Genomic DNA, 24,139 nt, shown 5'->3' on the forward strand with positions numbered 1-24,139 from the left:
CAATTTCCATGAGACTTGTCACTGTTGTATTTGTGATGAGATCCAAATCTTCCAAATTTTCCAAACTTCTTCTTTGATCTAGCAGCAAAAGCTTGAGAGTTTTCATTATTGGGTTTGGTATCATCTTTAGATTTCAACCTTGTTTCTTCTAGAACATGGATCCCAAAGTTCTACAAAATTTTAAGTATCTTTTCTTGCATAGATTCCTCTTGCAAAACCATCCCAAGTTGGAGGTAGAGCATTGATTACAGAAGTGATTAATTCAAAATCAGATATGGTTTCTCCAAGTCCTTGAAGTTGATCCTTTATTTTTGATATTCTCATAAAGTATGAAACCACATCTTCTTCTTTTGTCATTTTTGTTCCATAGAGTTGATTCCTTAGAGATATAATTTGACTGGTAGTATTGACGGAATATAATTTTATCAATTTATCAAATTTCTTTAAATATAGACAAATCTAAAACAAAAGAGATAAGATGATCTTTGATAGGCTGAAAGAGAATCCTTTGAGATCTAATCTCTCCCTTGTGGTATTTGGCTACTTCTTAAGCATTGTTCTTCTCTGGTACATGGAACATTTCCTTCAACAAATTGCATGACTTCATTTTCTTTGAGAACTAAATCAATTATCTTTTTCATCAAGTTTGTTGCTTCCTTCTAAATGGATTTCATCTAGTTGGGAGGATTAGACATAGAGTATAGGAGAGTACTTACTTGTCAAAGGAGGAGAAACTATTATAAGAATGTCTTCAAGAATGTTGATAACTAAGTGAGAGTTGTTTTATGATAATTTTTCCAAGAGCCTTCAACAATGTCCTTAGGTGATTAATGGCTGCTATGAAGATGTCTTCAACAATAAGATCTTCAAGCCTTCCTTATTTGCTTTGATAGAGAGAGAGATAAATGTTGCAAGAGTGTCTTCAAATATGGCAAAAAATTATGATCTTCAAGTTGTCTCCCTTTTACCTTAGCTCTGATACCATGTTGATGAACCAAGTGTAATGAAGATGATGCTTGATTTCTCTTAACTTGATAATTCGTTGGCTTATTATAATTATTTTATCTTATTCATCAAGCAATTATGTAAATGTGCAAAACATAAATATCACAAGAAAACAAAAACACCAAGAATTAAGCTCTAAGTGAGGGAAAAATCCCACAAGGGAGAAAACCCAACAATCCTTCTCTTATAGAATTAGATCACAATGAGATATTCAAGACCCAAGGCCAAGACCAAAAACTACCACAAAGATCCCAAGTCAACCCTCCTCCAAGTCTACTCCAACAAGTCAAAGTCAATGAAAGTCAACACTGGTAAAAAAGATTGAAATCTAGACAAAATCACAGAATTTTTGGTCCTACTGTGTAGGTCGAATTTTGGCCCTGTAATTAGCTCTAAGATGCCACAAAATTTTCACAAGTGTGAGCATAAACAAGGTAGAAAACTCAAATTTTCTTTCTCTTTTGACTTCAACCCTCTTTCTTCTTGATTAGGTGCAAAAATCAATGATGAATGTGATGAATGAGTGATTGAATCCAAGAGGTTGAACTTGCCTCTTATATATAGCTATCCAAAAGGGTCGAATAGGTGGCACTAGGCCAACTTGTCCAAGGAGGGTCGACTTGGTCTTTGTGTTGACTCTTTGACTCAATATTAAATTTCAAAATCTTTTCTTTCAAATGTCCAAATGGGACATGACTCAAATACAAATTCTTATGACTCATAATAAATTATTTTGACTCTTTGAGCATGAAAAGCATGCTTTGATAAAAAAAAAAATAATAATAATAATAATAGTAATGAATAGAATACATACATAAATGATAAAATTATATTACATTATGAAGATCGACTCTGGATACAATTTCAACACTACTTAACTAGGGAGGTATTCATAGTGACTCAATAGGATATTCTCATGTTGAAATATTAATATAAGAAAGGATACATATTGATAAACATCAATGTTGATTTACATCATCATAGCCAACATTGTGAAAAATACCAATGCCTTGACAAGTATGGTCTATCTCTCCACTAGATCAAAGCACAATGTTGGGAAGCATAAATTTGGACACCACTGCCTTTGAAGGTACATACCTAACCCGATTGTTCCCAAGGTATGACCTCACTGGAACATTTCTTAATCGAACGAAAAATATGTCATCTGGACCATTCTTTACCAAGTCCATGTATCTAACTAATATGTTAATCCTAGTCAACCACAATACATGACTCAATAATGTATGTCTTTGATGCTTATCCAATCCACCATTCTCCCTACCATTGCTCATGCACTTGGCTTATGGTTGCTAGTCTAGACCATAGTATGTGAGACATAGAGAACACAGTGTCCACCCTCACTCCCTCTTAACCACAGAGGAGATCCTCACTCCCTCTCAACTAGGGAGGAGATATCCACAAGATTGAGCTTGTATAAAAAATCCCATCCTTTTCCATGAAATGGAACATCATCAATGCATTGACTACCCACTTTGTCAATGGAGACATATTGTTGCTTCACGGCTTCATCCTACATCATGTCACAACTCATAAAGCACGTCAACCTTCATGGTTCTTTGTCAATCTTCATGTAGCCTTGATTAATTGAATCCAACATGTTATAAAGTAGCTCATCAAATATCTTATGAGTCCAAACTTCTTCTTAGTTGAATGTACGGATCTTCACATCTTCTACCTTCGCATAAAATTTTGCTTCATACTTTTTCAAGAAATTCCAAGTAGAGACAACCAATAGTAGTATCAACATTAGTTATTCCACTGATGTAGTCATAAATACGAACCAATCAATTGTTGGAACAAAACTATCTGATGACGTTGCCATATATATGTAAGCAACCTTCTAGAAGAATCTAGGTAATTAATATTTTTTGATTTTTTTCTCAACAATCTAATATATCTTATCATGTTTTTCTTCTAACTCCCTCTGAAGATAATATTTCTTAAACCAAGATTCCCTCTTTGATTTTATTTGAATTGTTATTGCAAGATCTTCTATGAGACTCCCCCTACATGATAGGAGCAACCTTTTTCATCTGGGTAAGTGAACTTCTAGCTTTAATTAATAAAGACATATTTTGAAATTTTCTTCCATGCTACCATTCAATTTATTGTCATTAATGTATACTATTAAATTGTATGCAATTTCTATAGAATAACCTTTGCTATGACCTTCTAGTTCTTCTATCCATCAAAATCTCATTTGCTTCTGAAATGCTTTATATCGGTAGTGTTGCTTAACTAATTCTGCTATGTATGAGGTCAACTTTTCATCACTGAAATTGAGATGAATATCATGATGGAGAAATTTATATAGTGATGTACATTGCCTTCTGACCCTTCTATTGTTCTAATTTTGTTGTCATCGTATAGTCCTTGCTTCTAAATAAGATGATGGTTGCCTCTAAATTTTCATGATGAAATTAAGAACAACTTACTAATGCGACTGAATGATTTTCTACTGGAATTCCGTGTAGACAACCTCGATGACTCTATTCCTTTCAAGACTATATACTCCTTAAGCTTGATCTCCAAGACTTTGCAATTTCTAAATGCCAAAAAATATTTTGTCCTTCAAATATAACTATAACTACTAATCTAACTGCCATCTAAGAAATGAAAATCAAACTTGTTTGCAAACTTATTACTTTCCATATTCTTCATAATTGTTAATAGTATAGGTCCTTGTTGTCTTCGACCTTGGGTTTCTTTTCGATTCCTTCATCTTTGGTTGTTAATGCTTCATTTCTTTCCTTCCTTTTGTTGATTTTATTGTACTTAGATACCTTGGGACAATCTCTCTTCATGTGTCCATATTCATGGCAACCAAAACACTGAACTTTGGACATATCTTGATTTCCATGAGACTTGTTGTTGTATTTGTGATGAGATCCAAATCTTCCAAAATTTCTGAAATTCTTCTCTGATATAGCAGCAAAAGCTTGAGAGTTTTCATTATTGGGTTCGATATCATCTTTAGCCTTCGATCTTGTTTCTTATAGAACACATAGAGCCCAAAGTTCTTCAAAAGTCAGAGTATCTTTTCTTGCATAGATTCCTCATGCAAAACCATCCCAAGTTGGAGGTAGAACAATGATTGTTGAAGTGATTAATACAAAATCAGATATGGTTTCTCCAAGTCCTTGAAGTTAATCCTTTATTTTTCGATATTCTCATAAAGTATGAAGCCATATCTTCTTCTTTCGTCATTCTTGCTCCATAGAGTTGATTCCTTAGAGAGATCTTTTGACAAGAAGTATTGACAAAATATAATTTTACCAATTTATCACAGACTTCTTTGGATGTAGATAAATCTGAAACAAAAGAGATAAGATAATCTTTGATAGACTCAAAGAGAATCGTTTGAGCTCTAATTTCTCCCTTATTGTATTAGGCTACTTCTTGAGCATTGTTCTTGTATGGTACTGGAACATTGCCTTCAACAAATTTCATGACTTCATTTTCTTTGAGAACTAAATAAATTCTTTTTTTCCAAGCCTTGAAGTTAGAAACTGCATCAAGTTTGTTTCCTTCCTTACAAATGGATTTCATCTAGCTAGGAGGATTAGACATAGAGTATAGGAGAGTACTTACTTGTCAAAGGTGGAGAAACTGTTATAAGAATGTCTTCAAGAATGTTGATGAGTAAGCTAGAGTTATTTTATGATGATTTTTCCAAGAGCCTTCAACAATGTTCTTAGGTGATTGATGGCTGCTATGAAGATGTCTTCAACAATATGATATTCAAGCCTTCCTTCTTTGCTTTGATAAAGAGATATATAATTGCTACAATATTGTCTTCAAATATGCCAAAAAATTGTAATATGTTGAATTTCCACAACGCTCAAAAATCTGGTTTGGGTCTTATAATCTCTGACACAAACATACCCAAATTCCACAACAATCCTACTTTTCACAACAAAATAAACAAAACAGTGAACCAACACGTACACAATTTTTAACTTTTTAAACCCAACTTTGTTATATTAACAATCTTTAATACAACAGTCTAGGGCTGCCATACCAAGGATCATTGCCTTCATACAAACTGCCCTGATACAAGACATCTATGGCTAGGTATCAACAATTGTGATATCCAAACTGCCCTGAACAAGATACAACTAATCTACTTGTTGATGTAGCACACTCCATATCTTCTTTCAGTCCAAGTACCTTGAACACATTTGTTGGTATTTTTTCTTCCCAATCTGCAGCTCCCCAATCTAATTCTGAGCACAACTCCTTTATGTCACCGAACTTGGCTCAATCACTTCTTCCCTCTAGTTTCTCCTTAGTCCATCACGACTACAACACATAGAGACTTCCTCAATGTTTCCCACTACTTCCTCTCTGCTACTAAACTGATGGCAAACCTAGGGCTTTGGAGGTTGCCCTTATTCCCACTAAAACAACCCTATGCAATATAGTAAACTAAGGTTATTTTACTAGCTCTCTTATTGCTCCTTTAGTCCTTCAAATAACTAGCCTTTAGGGCCTACAAATCTGAGCTCCTAATGATCTTGAATTCCTTAACAAATGACTGTTTCTAGGGCTTGAATCAAGCCACTACAGACCTCCACACTTCTTCTCTTAGGATGATCCCAAACTATCCTAAACCTGAACCTCCAATCCTTCACCCTTCTCCTTGAAGACATCCTTCCAGGCCTCTGAATATCTTTAGATCTGATCACACTACTTCTGAGTTTTCGGCCTTGTCTAGGGAACCTTTCAACAACCTCAAACCAACGTGCAACCTTCTCCATAGACCCTTTTTCTCTACTCTCCTGCTCTAGTTGTATGTAGCCCTATTCTAGCAACCTACTAGGCTACTCGGCCCTCCAAAAACCAAGGAACTTTCCACTTGAAAATACATAGAAAATCTCAACCTATAAATAGAGAAACTCCTCCTTAATGTGCCCAAAATTTTCCCTCAAAAACTCGACCAAGTGCCCTCCTTGTACCTATACCAAACCGTAAGACAAAAAGACAAAACTCTCTCCTTCCTTTTGTTCATGTTCAGCTCAGCTACATGAGGTATTCAACCTCCTTGCTCTATCTTCTCTTGAGAAAATATGTGATGTTGGATGCCTAATGAGGTCTCCACCTATTTTTATTTATATGATCTTTGGTGGCAACATCTAGCCCTCTCTAAGGCCTTCTTAAAGTCAAGTCGACCTTATCTTTTTGTTAATTTTCCCATTGCACATAAAGAAAATTTCCTTTCCCTAATTTGACAAAGCTTCCCTTGATTTTATTAGTAGCCCCTTGCTCCATTAAGGGTGGCACACATGATACAAGGGTTCATCCATCAAAATAATTCCCAGTTTTGCGCTCACAACTTTGGGTGCAAAGCCCACTGCTTGGGTACTTAGCCCATAAAGAGATTTATTCATGCCAACTCACATAAGCCCAGTACCCAAGGCTATGGAGTAACTCCCAAGCTACAAATATCAACACTCCCTCTTAGTGAGGGAGGTACTTATAACACTGGGAAGTAACTCGTCGTCGTCATCATTGTTGGTGATACTAGCCCAAACCCCAGCTTTCACTACCGCAGCATACCCTGTCGCATGAATCTCGCCCTTCTTGGTAGTATTTGTGCCACGATAAGCCTCTTGCTTCTTCTTCTATTGAAACACTTTCAGGCCATCCCACAGTTCCTTCTTGCCAGCAGTAGAAGCACCCTTGCTCCCCACTGGCCACACACTCTTCATGAGTTGCACATTCTCCCTCAGAACCTGCAAACTCCCACTAGAACTTGGATCCCTACGAACCTTTGGAACCTGCGCTTGATTTTTCTTCTCGTGATCTAGAGGATTTCCCATCATCCTATATAGACCATGATCCCTAAATCTGATGACTACTCCAACAGAGTTAGAGCCTTTGAGCATGAGCTTCGCTTTCCCATCTTGGAAAATCACGTCAAACCCCTTATGCTCAATCACTGAGACAAAAAACACGTCATATCTAAGCTCGGGTACAAAAAAATACATCATGAACTCTCATCATCTTACCTGAATCCATCATGAATGGCACGTCCCTTGATCCATTGATCTCTTTCTGACTCTTGTTGCCCACCATCATGTGAAAACTTGAGTCCCACTCAACTAGAGTCTCAAACACATCACACGAACTTGTCATATGCTTCGACATACCACTTTCCATGTAACGTGCAATCTTATCAATGTCACCCTTGGAGAAATGATATACTAGAGAAAAATATTCACTCTTCAATCTTCTTGAGAGATCATCCAACTTAGAAGAAGTGGTGACACCTGCTACCGCCTTCCCCTTCTTCTTCTCATTATCTCCCTGCTTCTTCATACACTTCGTTGAATAATGACCATACTCGCCACAACTAAAAAACTTCAACTTACTCAATTCCTTTTTCTTTCTCTTCATTCTCCCTCCATAAGGCACACTATCATCTGAAGACTTCTTCTTCATATGAAGGTCCTCATCTCACAATTCCTCCTGAATGAAGTCATCCCATAAGTTGTTCTAGTCTGGTAGCTTCTCTCTGGTGACGATCCCTTTGATGAACGACTTCCTTTCCTTGATAAACCCCTTCAAAGTAATCCTCACCATCTCATAATTTGTAAAATTCTCACTGATGGCGAAAATCTCATGTCAAACCTAAGACAATCTCTTCAGATACATTGTTACTACTTCTCCATCTATCATTGTGGTCGTCTTCAACTTATCCCTCAATACCAACAATCTGTTCTCATTCTTGTTTTGGAAAAATCCTGAAGATATTTCCACATCTCATGGGTACTGTTCTTCCTAGACACATTAGGTATTAAGTGATCTTTGACACCATCTAGGATGATTAGCTTTGCCTTGGCAACCAACTCCTCGAAAACTTCTTGATCCTTAAGGTCAGTTGGTTTCTTGATCTCCTTGCTAGAAAATTCCCGAATCTTGTTCACATCAAGACCAAGTTGATCCTTTCCTTCCACAAACTATAGTTAGACAACCCCTCCAACTTGTCCTCATATTACAGACCAATCGACAACTTCACCATTACTATTAGTCCTTCAACAACAAAACCAACTCCTTGATTTGTACTTGTTGTGCACACTCGGATTCATTGGCCCTTCAAAGTAGCTCTGATACCATGTTGAATTTACATGAAAATCAAGAATATGGTTTGGGTCTTATAATCTATGACACAAACACACCCAAATGCCACAACAATCCTACTTTTCTCAACGGAATAAACACAACAATGAACCAAAACATACACAATACATGATTTTTAACTTTTTCAACCCAACTTTGTTATATTAACAAACTTTAATACAACAGCCTAGGGCTCTTGTACCAGGGATCATGGCCCTCATACAAGACAACCGTGAGCACTCTCATCATTTTCTTGAATCCAAGGTGAAGTTTTGAGACCTATTTAATATAGAAATTGTGTGGACTAAGGTAAGGTTGGTTCTGAAACTGGGCTCACAAGCATCTCTAGCCAAATTTGGCTACTTTATGTGAAGTTCCTTTGAAATTAAAGTATCTTTTTTCATTGCATAAAGACAATTTATCAAGCAATGCTCAAGGCATTTTATAGGTTAAAATAAGAAGCTTATAAAAGTAATACTCCTTTAGCGGTCAAATTTTCCTTAAGACTAGGTGAAAATTTGAGAGAACTAAACTCCCTCAATTTTGCATTAAGTTATTTAGGTATGATGGCAACACACAATTGGTATTAATATAACTATAACAATTACTATAAAAAGCACTCAACACAAAAACGACTAATAATTTTTTTCACAATATGCTTATAGAACAATTTAATCTCTAAATTTCTTTCCTTTTTTAATAAAACCTTAACAACATTATCCTATTCATAATAATGATGATGAGGAGAATGACAATAATTCTCAATTTTTAATAATTATTTCATTTTCTCTACCATAACTTTTAAACAAAAAATTAATTTTACGTCGATTTTGTTTAAAATGTTTCCCTAAATTTACTTTTTATTTATAAAATTGTCTCTTGCTTAATTTCTCTATTAATTTTAATTTTTTAAATCATGGGCTAGTAATGGGTAATGGAATTATGCAAAATATCAATAATTTTAAAGTTTTATGTAGTGTTTTTTTTTCCCATTAGGAAAAAGTCGTAATTTCTATTAAAAGGGAGAAATTACATTTTGCAGATGCATATTGCATATTCATATGTGGCCATTGACCATCCTGAGTTCAGCAAAAAAAAATAACTTGAGTGTTACGGATCTCCTCGCAGGGAGTATGTATGTTATATATACAAAATTTTAAATATCAAAGTCTGGCTCCACGCAAGGAGTACTGTAATAGTCATGATGAACTGTAACAAAAAGGAACCATATCACAAAAAGAGATAGCCATTTCCATATCTATAGTTATGGATGGGTCGGTGACCCATTCCTGTTATGATCTATGTAGGGCCGGTGATAATATTGATGGAAGGTTCCATCAATCTTCTCCTGTATCAGCCATTGTTCTAGATGGCTGTGCGCTGCTTCTTTTGACAGTTGGTCCGCTTCTTCATTCTGCTCCCTGTAGATATGACGACAGTCAAAAGATTCAAAAGAAGTGATCATTTTTTTGGCTTCATCAAGGATATTTCTCAAAGAGTAAGTATAACAATGTGATGCAGAATTTATCCAATTGCAAACAATCTGGGAGTTGCCAAATAGTTGGAGATGTCTGCACTGTTTTTGTATAGCAAAATATATGATGTGTTTGGCTGTGCTGAGCTCAGAGAAATTATTGGTGCCATTTGGGTATTTGATCTGTATCTTAAAGCAGTGGGATTCATTCAAATAAAGGACAGCACCCCCGCCACATCCAGTATCCTGGGCAGAGCCGTCGAAGAAGGCCCAAGGCTTGGTTCTGTCTATGGTGAGGGGGGTGATAGTGCGGGTAGGAATGCTCCTCACAGACGTAGGCAGAAGATTGAAGTCAGCAATAGTGTGACTCAGGATGGATGGCCAATTAGGGGGCCTATTATTAAAGATGATGTGATTACGGGCAATCCAAATGGCCCAACAGACGAGCAGGGGTAAGTTAATGAGTCTGTCCGCGTGGTCTTTAATCCAATTGCTCCAAGCTTCCTTGCTGTTAGATCCGTGCCAATCCTTGAGGTCAGGTATATGAGCAGAAATGTTGTGCCAGAATGTTCGTATGACAGAGCAGTGGATGAATAGATGATCAGTGCTCTCCTCTTCACAACAGCAGAGATGGCATCTGAAAGGGCCGTGGAAGGATCTCTTCAAGAGGTTTACTCCTGTGGGGATCTTGTCGAAAATGATATTCCACATGAGCAAACGACAACGAGGTGCGGCCTGCAATTTCCTTTATGTAGTGTTACTTAAAAGCATTACAGATATGTGTCGTGATTTTCTATACCATGTTCAAGGAAGATGGACCAACCCTATAATTAAATGCTTCATTAATAGTTATTGAATGTTAGAAACATGTTGGAAATTATAGGTGATTGGAGGCTATCAATATCTTGCATTGATTCTTCTCTATATATTTCTACAAGGGAGTCATTTGATCATGTCAACAATAAGCATCATTTGAAATCCATACAACAACCTTTTTGTGCATGGCATCATTGCAAGAGTAAAGAGCAACTATTTTGTGTGGCACGCAAGTAACAATAAGAATTTTAGCTTATTACAAAAGTTGAAGCTAGGGTGATACCTAAAAATCATGCACAAAGGGAAGACTCGCAAATGGGACAAGTTGATAAATAAATTGTGTAATCTAAAAAGTTCACACTTAGAGCCTCCAACATAAGTTTTAGCCAAACTTGACAACTATGTGGGGGTTGCATGTGATGAAGTTTTCCCTCCAAATTGTTTCATTGCATGGAATGAAAGCGGTAGAATGAAAAAAATGCATTTGAGGATTGCTTGCTCATTAATAATTCTTAAGTCTATTTCTTTGACATTTGGCCATACAGCTATTCATATTGGGAAAAAAAGAGACTAAGCTTCACTTTTACCATGATATTTTAAGTTAAAATATTTACTCGTCTTTGATTTCAACTATGTGAAGAAGGTGAACAAGAACCCCCAGCATCAATTACCATGTTATATTTTTTATTATTGATCTGGATTGGGCCATTATATTATTTTTCATCCATCTTGATGCATTCGGAGTGGAAAAAGTGGATGAATAATCTCATGGGATTGTTTTTACTGGCATGACCTAGTTTGACAAAACAGGGTCTGAAACCTTATGGGAGTGTTTTAAGGCATCAAACGATGTTTTTGGGGGATAAACTTTATTGCTTTAATGATGCACCTTTTCATGTTATTCTACACACAAATATATTTCCAACAACACAAAAATCTCATCAATCAGAGTCCATATGCGAAAGTTATGTCACTCAGAAGTTGACCTCCTTGTGTTCACCACCATGGTTCTAGAGGATGTCGCATCAACCGCCATTATTCATGAAAAAGGGTCTATCCATGTGATTGTGATGTAAAATACTCTAGAAGAGTTTATATTGTAACTTTGGTTAAGAGTTAAGGTAGTCAAACTTAACCACTAGTAGGCTATCGGGTTGTGTTATAATCGGGCCACTAGGAGGAAGAGGCATTCCATTCTTTCAAGTGCATTTATTCCATAGCTGAGCAAAAATAGCCAAGGGGGATAGGAGGTAGAGAATACAAAGAGGATTTGTGCACTATAGCAGCCCACAAGCCACATGCCATTCTTCTTTGTACCTACAACCATATTTCCAGACAAAGAAAGAGAGTGGAGTGGCCTCGCCTTCCAACTGGGCTTCTCTCGAAAGGGTTTCCCAGAGCATATCTTGTGTCTTATGTGTGTGTGAGATGTTATTTTTTTATTCTCTATGTTATGCATAATTTTCATTTGCATGCATGCACTAATTATGGTAAAATCTACAGATCCAGAAATTTAATAAAACTGTAATAGTGTAGAATTTTAGATTTTTAATATAATATTATCAAATCTGTTGTGACGAGCTATCCAATGGAATATAGACGGAATTTTATGGATGAATTATCTTGATCATGTTAATTTTTAATTATTATGTGGAAAATTTAGTGCATTAAGATATAATCCATCAACTTGGATGGTTATGCAAGTTTATTAATTATACAACAGATTTACATAATGGCATTTTTGGGAATTTTAATCAATAATTATTAAATCCCATATTGACATGAAGTGAAAATACAAAAAATATAAATTGTAATGACTTAAACAATAACTTCTTAAATCTTAGGAGGAATTCTAAAATATCCTAAATATATCCATTTGATATATTTATTAATCATTGTATACCATGACTCTATATATAAAGAGAGGGGGGAATCACATTAATATTTATAGAGTACTAAAAAGGCACAAAAAGTAGACTGCACATAGTTCAGGTGTTTGTACGCAGTTACCATGATAAAATTTCTACATAATATTAAGTTGATTAATCATCCAACTAACTACTCAGTAGTCCAATAATTCATATACAAGATCTCACACTCTTACTAACTACTCATTATTCAAATAATTCAAATACAAGACCTAGCACTCTTTTATTATCAGTAGGCCACATTCAAAGCGAGCACTTGGAACATCTAGAAATTAAGTTTAATACATCTCTAGAATGAGTAAATAATAGTGAAGATTAGTTTGTGTGCAAGCTACGCGATACAGAAGTGCATAAGAGTATAGTGTGAAAAAAATATCTTATGAAGAGAATGCCATTATAAGGACATACTTTGAAATTTCCGATAAAAAAATGTCAATATAGAGGCATAGAGTTGCTATTAATTTGTTAAGAAAAATAATATACAAACGATAACATCAACATGTCCCTATTAGTTTGCCTCGGTATTCCTTCCACCATAGTACAAAATCCACAATCTTACAATTTCACAATTGTTGCCAATTAGTGTCATTAGAGTCCGTGGAAGAAATCTCAAGTTTTTGATACAAAATAGATCTGGGATCTGTAGTGCCATCATGTTAGTTATAGTAAGAATAATGTGTACTCTAATTTTAATACAAAGATGAAATGAAATTATAAAATATATGCATTAAAGTGAAAATTTGCGCATTATTGCACTACAATAGTTGAAAGTTGCATTATAAATAAGTAAATGCTCTTAGAAGGATGCTTTAATAAAAATGGGGACTAAACCGCACCCTCAATTTAACATTGAACACTCTCCATAGGAAATAGAAGATTGCTTCCTATAGATATAGGAATAAAGCAGTTGGAGAGAATGTGTAGCATGTCGTGGATTCTGCACTTGGATATGACTCTCAACATAATAATGAGCCAAAATTTGGGAGCGATAACTCCCAAAAAATAGAGTAAATAGATGAACAAATTGTATAGCTTGGTATCCTTTTCAATTTTTTGATGCAACTCCGGTTGTGTCAAGAGAATCAGATATATTCTTCATCCTGGGTCGCAAATTAGGATTTGCTTCTACAAATGCAAGAGAAATACGGAATACATCAAGTACTTATTTCTTGGCATATACTTCTTACAGGAATGATGGATCCACAATTTATGATAGTGTATGTTCCTCTTTGAATGATTTTCTAACCCAAGTGACCAAGTCCATGTCATAGGATGCAAGTTGGAATGTTGGAGATCGACCTATAAGCATTTCCAAAAGGACAACTCCAAATGAATAAACATCCCATTTTTGTGTTGGCTTGTGGCCAACAACAGAGGCTTCTGGAGCCTGTTAATTACTCACAAATGAATGTGAACTTCCACCATTAGTTGGTCATTCTACAACTAATCTTATAACTCCTCCTGGGAATGTGCTTCCACGAGAAACAACATAGGCTTTTCCCGATGGAAGGACTCCACCAAGAATTCCTCCACTTTGTTGAGGTGCAACTCGAGTGCCTGCAATACTAAAGAGATGACCCAAGACAAATATATAAGATATATGGTTTTATATTGTTATCCAACAGAGTATTTGTGGGCTTAATTTCTCCATGTACATATTTACAAGGACTCCACTCATGCAAATAGGCCAGACCATGTGCAATTCCATTCACAATTTTTATCCTAGATGCGCATGGCAAAGGTGTAGTTGGATGGCCTGATCTACTTGCAGGAATTGGTAGGAATCGTCAGGCTTGTTGTCAACCTATAAAAGATGATATATAAAGATGATTCTCTCACAACATATAAAAAAGAGGATATCTCTGAATAGAGAGTTAGCATTAAAGTTTTAATTCGTAGCTATAAACATATAAAAAATTCATGCATTTGATGTAAATCGTCATGAAATAATCGATTAAAGTGGTCTGAGAAACTATGCAATAACAATTGTTTTATTTTAACCTAGAAGTAAGCCTTCCTACCTCAAAACTACGAACAAAGTAGGCTAGAAAACATTTTTCAAGCAACACCCTAGGATTGATAGAAAACAATGAATCAAATAGATCCAATAAGCAATGTTGAAAACCATTTTTTGATTTGCCTTCTCATTAAAATCCACAACCTTAAAACTATCAATATTATACCCTGCAAATAGTGTATTTTGAGCAACCAAGGTGAAGAGAAAAAATCCACCATAAAATCAAAGAAACTTAAAACTAAATCTATAAAAGAAAGATTTTTGTGCAATGCAACTACCAAGCTTCCATCTCAAATGAAGTTAGACCTTAACAATTTACCATCAGCTGCAAAATAATATGCTCAAAATTTCACTATATTGGGATGTCGAATTCATCCAATGGCTTGAACTTCAGCCTCAAATTCCTCAAATCTTGAGCACCTCCCTCCCCCAACCTCCTCACTGCCACTGAAATCCCATTGCCAAGTACCACTTTGTACACAATTCCCAATCCACTCTTCCCCAAGACATAAGAAGAAGCTCTGAGAAATTCATCTAAGTCAAAGTTGAAACCTTTGTCAATGGGAATGAGATCTCCCTGGTCTCCCTTCTCTGAGGTTGTTTCAGAAGTCTTCGTGTTGTTACATAAACATTGAGGAATCCCTCCTCCTACCAACTTCTCTTTTCCTCCACATCTGCACCATTTGCCTTGGCAGATCCTAGCCTTCTAATACAAATAGACAAAGAGTAGGCCAATTATGGCAATGGCCACAACATTTCCCAACGATATTGCAACAATTACACCAGTTTTAAGACCTTTTCTTACTGCAGAGTGTTGAAAAGGTGTAACCAGGTTCAGTGTTCATAATGACATGTAATTGTGATTTTTATGTAAGAGATGTAAAGAAGAAGAATAAAATTATTGTAATGCTTGCATCATGGATTTTAGAAGCAAAAGATTTTATTTTAGTATAGGCTCCCATTGGGAGCCCTTAGGAATTTTGTCATCTTGTCATAAAGAGTCAGTTTCATGTAATGAAGACATGTTACACATTGTAAAATTCATACTTGTCTATGTAAAGTCATTCTCCAAGACCTTGTCACTAGCCCTCTTCAAGTCAGCGTACAACGAAGGAATAAAATCTAGAAGATGATGGCGGCCCTCCTCCAAAAGATCATGCCGGCCTAACTTCCATGGACAAACACCTATATATACTAGTGTTCGTCCTCATTTGGGGACAAAAAATTCGGTCAAGCAAGTCTACAAATAAGTGCGAGAAACATACTAAAATGAGCCTCTATCTTAGTGAATCAAGAAGGAAGGAGAGTTAATTTCGTTGTGGAATGTTCTGGGGTAGAATATCCTCCCACATGCGAATGAAGAAGATCCGAAGGTGCCAGAAGAAGGGCGAAGGTTTGCAGCTATATTAAGGTGACCTTGTTTGGGTAGAAGACCTCGCTGGAAGGAGCCGAGAAGAAGAACAATAAGCCTCTCCCTTAAGGAAACTATTCAAGGAAGTGAAAAGAATTTAGGGGTTCTATGGTAGGGTTGCATACCTTCAATAAGAGACCGAGATTCTCAAGAAATCCGAGAAGGGTAAGAGGAAGAGAAGCGTTGTAAAGGAGGCTAGTGACTTTGTCTTGGGAGGACTCTAGTGTCAAGGGTCTTTGTCATGGTCTTGGTGTTTGTCAATTGAACATCTATAAGAAGAATTTTGTTTGGGTTTTCCTCTTAAAGAGTGAGAGGCTTTGGCCCTAGCTGACAAGCCTATATATTGTGTCTCTTGTCTCTTTATTTGTTCATGGTAATTGTCTTGATGAAAAGAACACACTAATAATTACAAGAAAGAGAAGATCATAATCAAGAAGAAAATTTTTATCACAAGCAATTATCATAAGTAGAGAAATCACCTAACTATTGGTGCCATAGATTTCTCAACATGGTTTCAGAGCTAAGGTGCTAAAGTCTAGAAGGGGCATCTAATCAAGAAAGCAAGACAAAAGATATCAAGTAAGAGATCAAGATATTCATCATACCAAAACCCTAGATTGAAAAAATCATCATCAAGGAGGGAGCAGGAATAAAGGTCCAAAACCCTAGAAGCATTTCTGAGTTCACCATTTATCCATCACCAAAGAAGTGGAAGCTCTTCAAAACACTAAGGAAGACTAGATCAAAGAACATTGTCATAATCTTCAAGAAGGTTCGTAAAACAAGCTCTCTCTCATCACTCTTTCAAGGAATAATCTTCTACTATCTACATCAACATCAAGATTAAGGAGGAAGCAAGTGGAAGAAGCAACATTTACTTAAGTAAGTATATGACTTCATCTGAAACTACCAAAATGTCTTTTTGCAAGGAAAGTAACAAACTGGTTGGGGCTTCAAATTTTCTTGCATGGAATAAAATAACATACATAAACCTCATTTAGAATGAGTTCATGGATCACATCAAGGGGTCAATAACCCAGCCTCCCAAAGAAGATACTCAAGCACTTTCTAAATACATGAAAGGGGAAGTGAGGTCCCAGAGGATTCTCATAGAATCTATCAAAGACTGTCTCATCCCATATGTATCAAAATTTGACACTTCAAAAGCAATATATGATAAATTGGTAGATTGTTTTCCTTAAGTAATGCAGGCGAAGTTATCTCTCTAAGGAAAGAACTCTACAAATTGAATATCTCGAGAGAAGAGGGAATAGACTTATATTTTAAGAGAATTTCATAAATAAGAGATCAACTTTAGGATTTGGGTGAAATAATGTTTGACAAAGAAATGACCATTGTAATATTAAATGCAGTACCGGAGGAATGGGGCAACTTCACTTCAAGTATTTATGGGAAGAAAGAAGCCACCCCTTTCCAAGATCTATGGTCATTATGAAAAATCGAAGAAACCAAATTGAAGGCAAAAAATGATGTGGGATCGAATGAGCAGAATCAAGCATATGTTGCTATGTCAAAAGGAAAGGGAAAATTTGGAAAATTTGGTCCTCAAAAGAAAAGGAAGAACATGGCTAAGGTGCAATGCTATGGATGTCAAGAATATGGGCACTATAGAAGAGATTGTCCTAAATTTAAAAGGGACAATAACAAGAGAAAAAAGGAAGAAGCTCATATTACCAAAGAAGTGGAACAACCTAAAACAAAGAAGCCAAAGAAGGAGGAAGTGAGAGATATCTACTATGACTGAGATAATCTCCCTCAAATATTCTTCTGTTGTGTAAATTATAAATAGGAAGCTTTGTAAATAAGATAGGATACATCATATTCGAGAATGGCATCATGGTAGAAGCATTAAGAGCTCATGATATAGGTAAGATGTAAAATGTATGGGACAAAAAAACAAAAACAAAAAACAAAAAAAATTATAGCTATGTAGGATATAGCTCTGAAAACATCATTGAAAGATAAATAAACATCTGCAGGATAAGATATGTTAAGATTCTATGATGGAATCTTCATTGTAAGGTTCACTAAAGAGAGAAAAGTGTTTCATCAATAAGTCGAAACTTGTGGAATTCATGATGGCATGATGACATAACAAGGAAGTAGGTTTATGGAATGGGGTTCCTTCATTCAGAGGAATTTGTTGCATGAAGTTTAAGGAAAGATGAAGTATGTATGCTCACAAGTGATATTATAAAAGTCATGTCATATAGTTACAAACTACATGGAACAATGTTCTACCTTGATAAGCATGGTCAAAGAAAGGATCTCCTCCTAGGATGCAGGAATGCATAGATCACATATTTACTAGATGAAATCAACATAATATGTCCTCATATGGAAGATGAGGTAACTAACTACAATTGAGGAACTCTAATTGGAAGTTCCTGGGAATGAAAGATGTGAAGAAAGAAAGGAAGAGATCATGGAATAAGAAACAATGGTAAAGGCAGTCAACATCTGAGAGACCAAGAAGATTTGAATATGATATCTCCCAGAAAGATATGAAGGCTCTGATGGAAGTCTGGAAAATATAGAGACCCTTGACAATACATATCTTTAGGAGATGTGTCAACATGTACGTTGGATGTTAATGCCTACAGGAAGATGTCATGATGAAAAACCATCACAAAGGTAATTATTATTTAAGTGTTCATTGCTTATTTATGAACTAGTATCTAGTTGGGCTTATGCAGGACTACCAAAGGGAAAAACTATGGATATCTTCCAAGATAACCATGTAGAAGGATGGAAGATCCTTCCAAAGAAGAAATCATGATGAAGGTAGTGTTAGCGCTTGAAATTTCACCTCAGGCTGAGAAAGGTAAACCTCAAGGCAACATCAAACCACTTAACCTCGTAGCTAGCCCTACGGGGCGAGAGAGGGCTCTCTCCGGTCTATCTCGATAAAGATCTTTAATGGGTGAGATAAACAATAGGGTAACACTGATTTTAGGCTAGTAAACTGATCAAAGGGTTGATTTGGGATTTTTAGGGTTTTTGGTGGCAAATTGAGGAGGTGGCAATTTTGGGTGCGGGGATTGGACACAGTTTCTGCAGGGGGTTCTTTGGGGCAAGGTAGGAGACAGTATTGATGCCTTTGTTTGAGGTGGATGATTAAGAATGACAGATGAGGAGTTAAGGAGAGCAAACAATAACTTTGAATTCTCCTTAAACAGTAGAAAACATTGAAATTAAACAAACTTAAAAGCAGAGCATGACAGTCATGAGTTCTACTTTAACACTTCATTTGTTTAATGTGCAGAAGGAAAAGAAAGGAAATGATTCACATAACACACTTACAAGTACATAGAGAAACACACCATCAATACATGTAACCACAAGAATCCCAAAAAGGATTGCAAAACCCTGGTCTTCCTTAGCCAAAAATTGCAGAGATACAGTGAATAATACAATGATAGCTTCTCCCTCAAGAGTCCAACCATGAAAATGAGCAAGAGAGTACATAATATAGACCATCTAACATCTTTCCCTGCCTCTAGGGGTCGAGCTCACTATCCTAGGAGCTGTTTCAACCACTTCTAAACTAAGCACTGAAAACTAGGCAATCAAAACAACTTGCCTCTATAAGCTAGGAAACCAATTCATTCATTAAATACAAGCTATTTCATGAATGAATCTTCTAGAATAGGTAAATAAGTGTCACATCAACATGAAAATACATAAATTACATCAAAGAGGGTGAAAAACCCCATCAAAAGTCAAAACTAGTAATAGCTGGGCGAATCCATGAGCTGTAAGTGAAAAATTATGAAATTTGCCTGATGGGTCGCGCGCCAAATCCTGACGGGTCGCGCGCCTTTGAGAGCACTTTTGGGGCACTTCCAGGTGTCCAAATGAGGCAAGAGTAGGCTTGTTGGAAAGGTCTGTGAGTCTACTTTCCAACCCAACTGGAATTTCTGAATTTGGTTGTCATTTGCCCCTCCAAAATTGCAATCTCCCAAGACTGCTTTCTGTGTGTCAAAAATGTGGCAGAAAGTCATTTTTTGCTTGTTTTTTGACTTTCTGGAGGCCCAAAACTTCATAAAATCTCTTGGCAATGGATGAGAATGTATAAATTTTCATGAAAAATCTAGAAATGCCGAGTTTTTGCAAAATAGAGTTGCCAAGTGAAAGGGTCGCGCGGGGGGTGAGACCCGTCAAGCGGAAAAACCTGTAAATTGCCTGAAAAAGCCAAAATTGACCCAAAACGCTCAAAATTTCTTGGGATTTGTGTTGTGACTGAACTATTTAATGCCTTTCTCCTTCAAGGAAGCCTCGGCCAAGATGTGGAGGGGATCGGGCCTTTTTCTCCTTTTTTGTGCTTTGGCCAACCGCCTTTGAAACACCTTCATCTTCGCCTTGTACACGTGCATCCGTGCCCAATAATGATTCTTCATGTTTCTAAGCAATTCCTTATCTTGGTTGGCCTTGGCCAACAGCCTCTCCAAATGAGCATTGAGCTGGATAAGCATAGACTCTCGCTCAGCGGGCAATAGATCACCGGGTCTTCTTCGATTCAAGTTGCGGTCACTACGAATCCTCCACAACTCATCAAGAGTTTGCTCATCCTCCAACTGTTTGTTGCGCTGCTCTAGATATGAGATTGTCCATTGTGCCCCCTCTAATCTCCTCTGCAATGCATCATTTTCAGCTCTAAGGTGCTGAATGATCTCCTTCGACTCTAGGCTAGGAGAACTGACATCATGATCAATAAGCTCTATATCTGGAACACCTGATGGCCCCTCATCAATCTTGGGCTGCTTGCCCCTCTGTGCTGCCTGTGCTGCTGAAGAAAGCGAGGCCCCTTCCACCTGCTGTGGAGATAACACTCGTTGAGCTGATGAAGAAGGCGAGACCCCTTCCACCTGATGTGGAGAAAATACTCGTCGAGCTGCTGCAAATAAGGCCCTTTGGCCTCTCTGATAAGTGACAAGCGAAGGAGAGCTGACATGGCTAGTCCCGGGGATATCATGCTGCTGTTATGGTCCTCCCTCCTCATGAACAATCTTCGGGTGTGGTGGTGGTGCTGTAAAGAACTCACGAGAGATGAATTCCTCCCATGTGATGCCCTGCTGAGCCAACTGATGTCTGACCACAAGCTGAATCAAACCGTAATGATAGAGGCTCCTATACTGCTGAGCTGGGCTCTTCCTCTGCATCAAAGGCACCATCCTCTCAATGTTCTGGCACATGAAAACAGGGATGTTCATCATCCGTACCCGTGTGAAATGCATCAATAGGCGAATATGGTACGAATATATCTGTGAAAATCTGCCCTCACAGGTTAAAAAGAGCATGATAAGCCTCATCATGGGAGCAAACTCACTCCTCAAAAATCTGAAGGGAAATACACCCGTCAAATGTCTCATGAATGCAGGTCTAATGAAAGGCTCAAACTGAACACTGTCCAACATCCTGCGCTTGTTCCACACCTCTCCGACATTCGGTATCCCTGTGGCTTGAGCAATCATCTTGGGTGTCAATGTAAAATCCACCCCGGCAAGGTTGACATGTCCATCACTCAAATGTAAAACAAATAGGCGAGCGAACTCCCTGTGATGCTGAATCCGAGAGATCCTCTTGCAAAACTCATAGAAAGACATATAATGGAAACATGAGACTGCCATAGGACAAGCCTGTAAATCTGCCAAAGAGGTGGGCTCCTCTCTTCTATGATGTCCACCCTTTCCACCCTTAGGAAGCCTCCTCTGTACCTCAATCTCTGAAGCTGATGCCTGGTCATCACTTTGCTCATAATTGGTTTCGGTTTCTGACATTGTTTTAAGAGCAAAGTGGCTGAAATATACTGTTGTTTCTGCTTTGTAAAATGCTGATTAAAATGTTGTTTCAAGGGGACAAGGAGCACGAGGGGAATGTTAGGGGAGGGATACTTTAAAGGGAAAATGGGAATAATAATATATAAAACAGGGATTTTAGGGAAAAATCATAGCAAAATCATTGCATATGCATCATTATATAAATTTATTTACATGGATATTATGAGAGGTAGAGTTAGGGTTTGATTTTTATTTCTTAGGGAAGAGGGGTAGGGTTTAGGGCTTTTCACCAATTTTGCAAGGGAAATTTACATAGAAAGACAAGGAAAAAGAAATGGGAAATGGGGAAAAAATGATAACAAGGGGATACAAAAATGATAACAAGGGGATACCTTAAAACAGCATATAAACCCTAGCCATTTTTACAATTTTAAACCAAAGCAAAGTGGAGCTTTTCATTTGCAAATGGAGACCTTTGAAAATGCACTCATGATTTCCTTTAACCATAACAAGCAACAAATTTTTGAGTTGGAGGGCCTACCTCACACAATTCGGCGATTTTGTGGCTCCTTGGTGAATTTACAGGCAGTTTTTACAATGAAGGCGCTGACGGGTCGCGCGCCTCACCCAACGGGTCGCGCGCCTCTGACGGGTCGCGCCCGTTACAATTTTGCACTGTCGGAGGGCGCTCAACGGGTCGCGCGCCTGGTCTGACGGGTCGCGCGCCTCTGCAACTCACAACTTCGGCTCGAACTCACTTGCAATCACTTGCTCAATGACTTGGATGCACAATGAGGCTCGATGGAGGGAGATTGGGGTTTTTATAACTTTATTTGAATTAATTTCATATCATAACCCACTTTATAATGTTTTTCTTTGACACTTTATAAACTTGACTTTTTGGTTTCCTTTTGTCCTGAAACTGATTGATTTGATGCTTTTCTTTGATAATTTTTGCAGGGATAGCATCTGAGGGATCTTGGCAAGGGAGCCAAGGTTACATGCTGTCCTTTGAAGCCTTGTGAATTTTTACAATTTTTACAAAATTTTGAGAAATGACCTTGGCAAATTTTGAGAAATGACCTTGGCTTTAAAAACAAGGTTTTTAAATCCAAGGTGAAAATTAACTGTACAAGATAGAATCTTTCGAAGAAATACTTTGAAAATCATCCCTCTGACTTGCTGGGCACTTATTGACCTTCAGAGACATGACCTTGAAGACAATCTTGACCAAAACCCTAGACCTAGAATTTGACTTCAAGACAAGACAAGTAAGCTTGAAAGAGTCTAAGGACTGAAACAACCTTGATCCAGCAATGCCAAGAGGGGGACAAAGGCACCAGCTCCTCCATCAGGGTTATGGCATGCCTAATGGAATGCAAAAATGACACTGATGAGACGCCTACTTATGCAAATGCAAAGAGCTTTGATCGCTGATGGAGGGCTACTAGACCGACTCTAACAGGTAGCATAACATGAAGCAATGCCAAATGAAGACTGATAGATCCCTTTCTGATGAGAGGAATAATAACATGACTGACTCATCGATGAAAGTGATGGATGGTTTGTGCCCTATGAAGAAGTTCCCAAAATACGGAGGCTCCGAGACAAAGAAATTCATGACATAGAAGGAAGGTGTTCTTCAAGAAGTTGGTCGTCCCATCATCTCCACCTAATGAGATGTTACAGGTCCCTATTTAGGAGGGAGCCTAGAAAACAAGTTTCTTACTTGGAAGAAAACTTGGGAATTCCTAAGCCAAGAGGGAGCTTAGGTACATTCCTTTTGTGGAAATGAGTACATTCATTTATTGGAATAGATATGTCCTCCCTAATTGATAGGGGGAGATAGACACATTATTCTTGTCTTCACTTGGGAAGATAGAATAGAGGATTGGGTAATCATTTAGCATCTGATACTCTTTGAGGATGAGATAGGGTGTCCAAGATAAGAGGAGTTGTGGAGGATTGATATTATTTGAGGGTTAGGGAGCCCAAGAAAAGAATAGTCCTCATGGAACACACCTTGAGAACTCAGGTGGGTTATGTTCTGAGAGAGACAATGATGAGAGTGTTTATACTAAATCATTGGTCTCGCTAGCACTGAGCTCAGATATTGTGGAGAGATAGAGTTGTTAGTCAAGGCCTTTCTATATAACAATGTTAGTTAATATGATTCTAAACAAATGGGTTACCAATCTGATTCTTCTTATGATAAATTCTTCAGATTGAGAATGACCAAGTACCATTATGAATACCTCCCTATTTAAGAGGGAGTGTTGAAAAGGTGTAACTAGGTCCGGTCTTCATAATGACATGTAATTGTGATTTTTATGTAAGAGATGTAAAGAAGAAAATAAAATTATTGTAATTCTTGCATCATGGGTTTTAGGAGAAAGAGATTTTATTTTAGTATAGGCTCCCATTGAGAGCCCCTAGGAATTTTTTCATCTTGTCATAAAGAGTCATTGTCATGTAATGAAGACATGTTACACAATGAAAAGAGTCACACTTGTCTACGTAAATTCATCCTCCAAGACCTTGTCA

The 24,139-nt window shown here is 37.2% G+C and overlaps 1 pseudogene; it reads right to left on the reverse strand.

Moving 5' to 3' along the window:
* Nucleotides 1-13,411: 13,411 nt before the first annotated feature.
* Nucleotides 13,412-15,416, reverse strand: LOC149146091 (receptor protein kinase-like protein ZAR1 pseudogene; annotated as a pseudogene).
* Nucleotides 15,417-24,139: the final 8,723 nt, after the last annotated feature.

The sequence above is a fragment of the Pinus tabuliformis genome, chromosome X, assembly GCF_031772625.1.
Source record: "Pinus tabuliformis cultivar Carrire ecotype Pingquan chromosome X, CPIR1, whole genome shotgun sequence".
Taxonomy (NCBI): Eukaryota; Viridiplantae; Streptophyta; class Pinopsida; order Pinales; family Pinaceae; genus Pinus; species Pinus tabuliformis.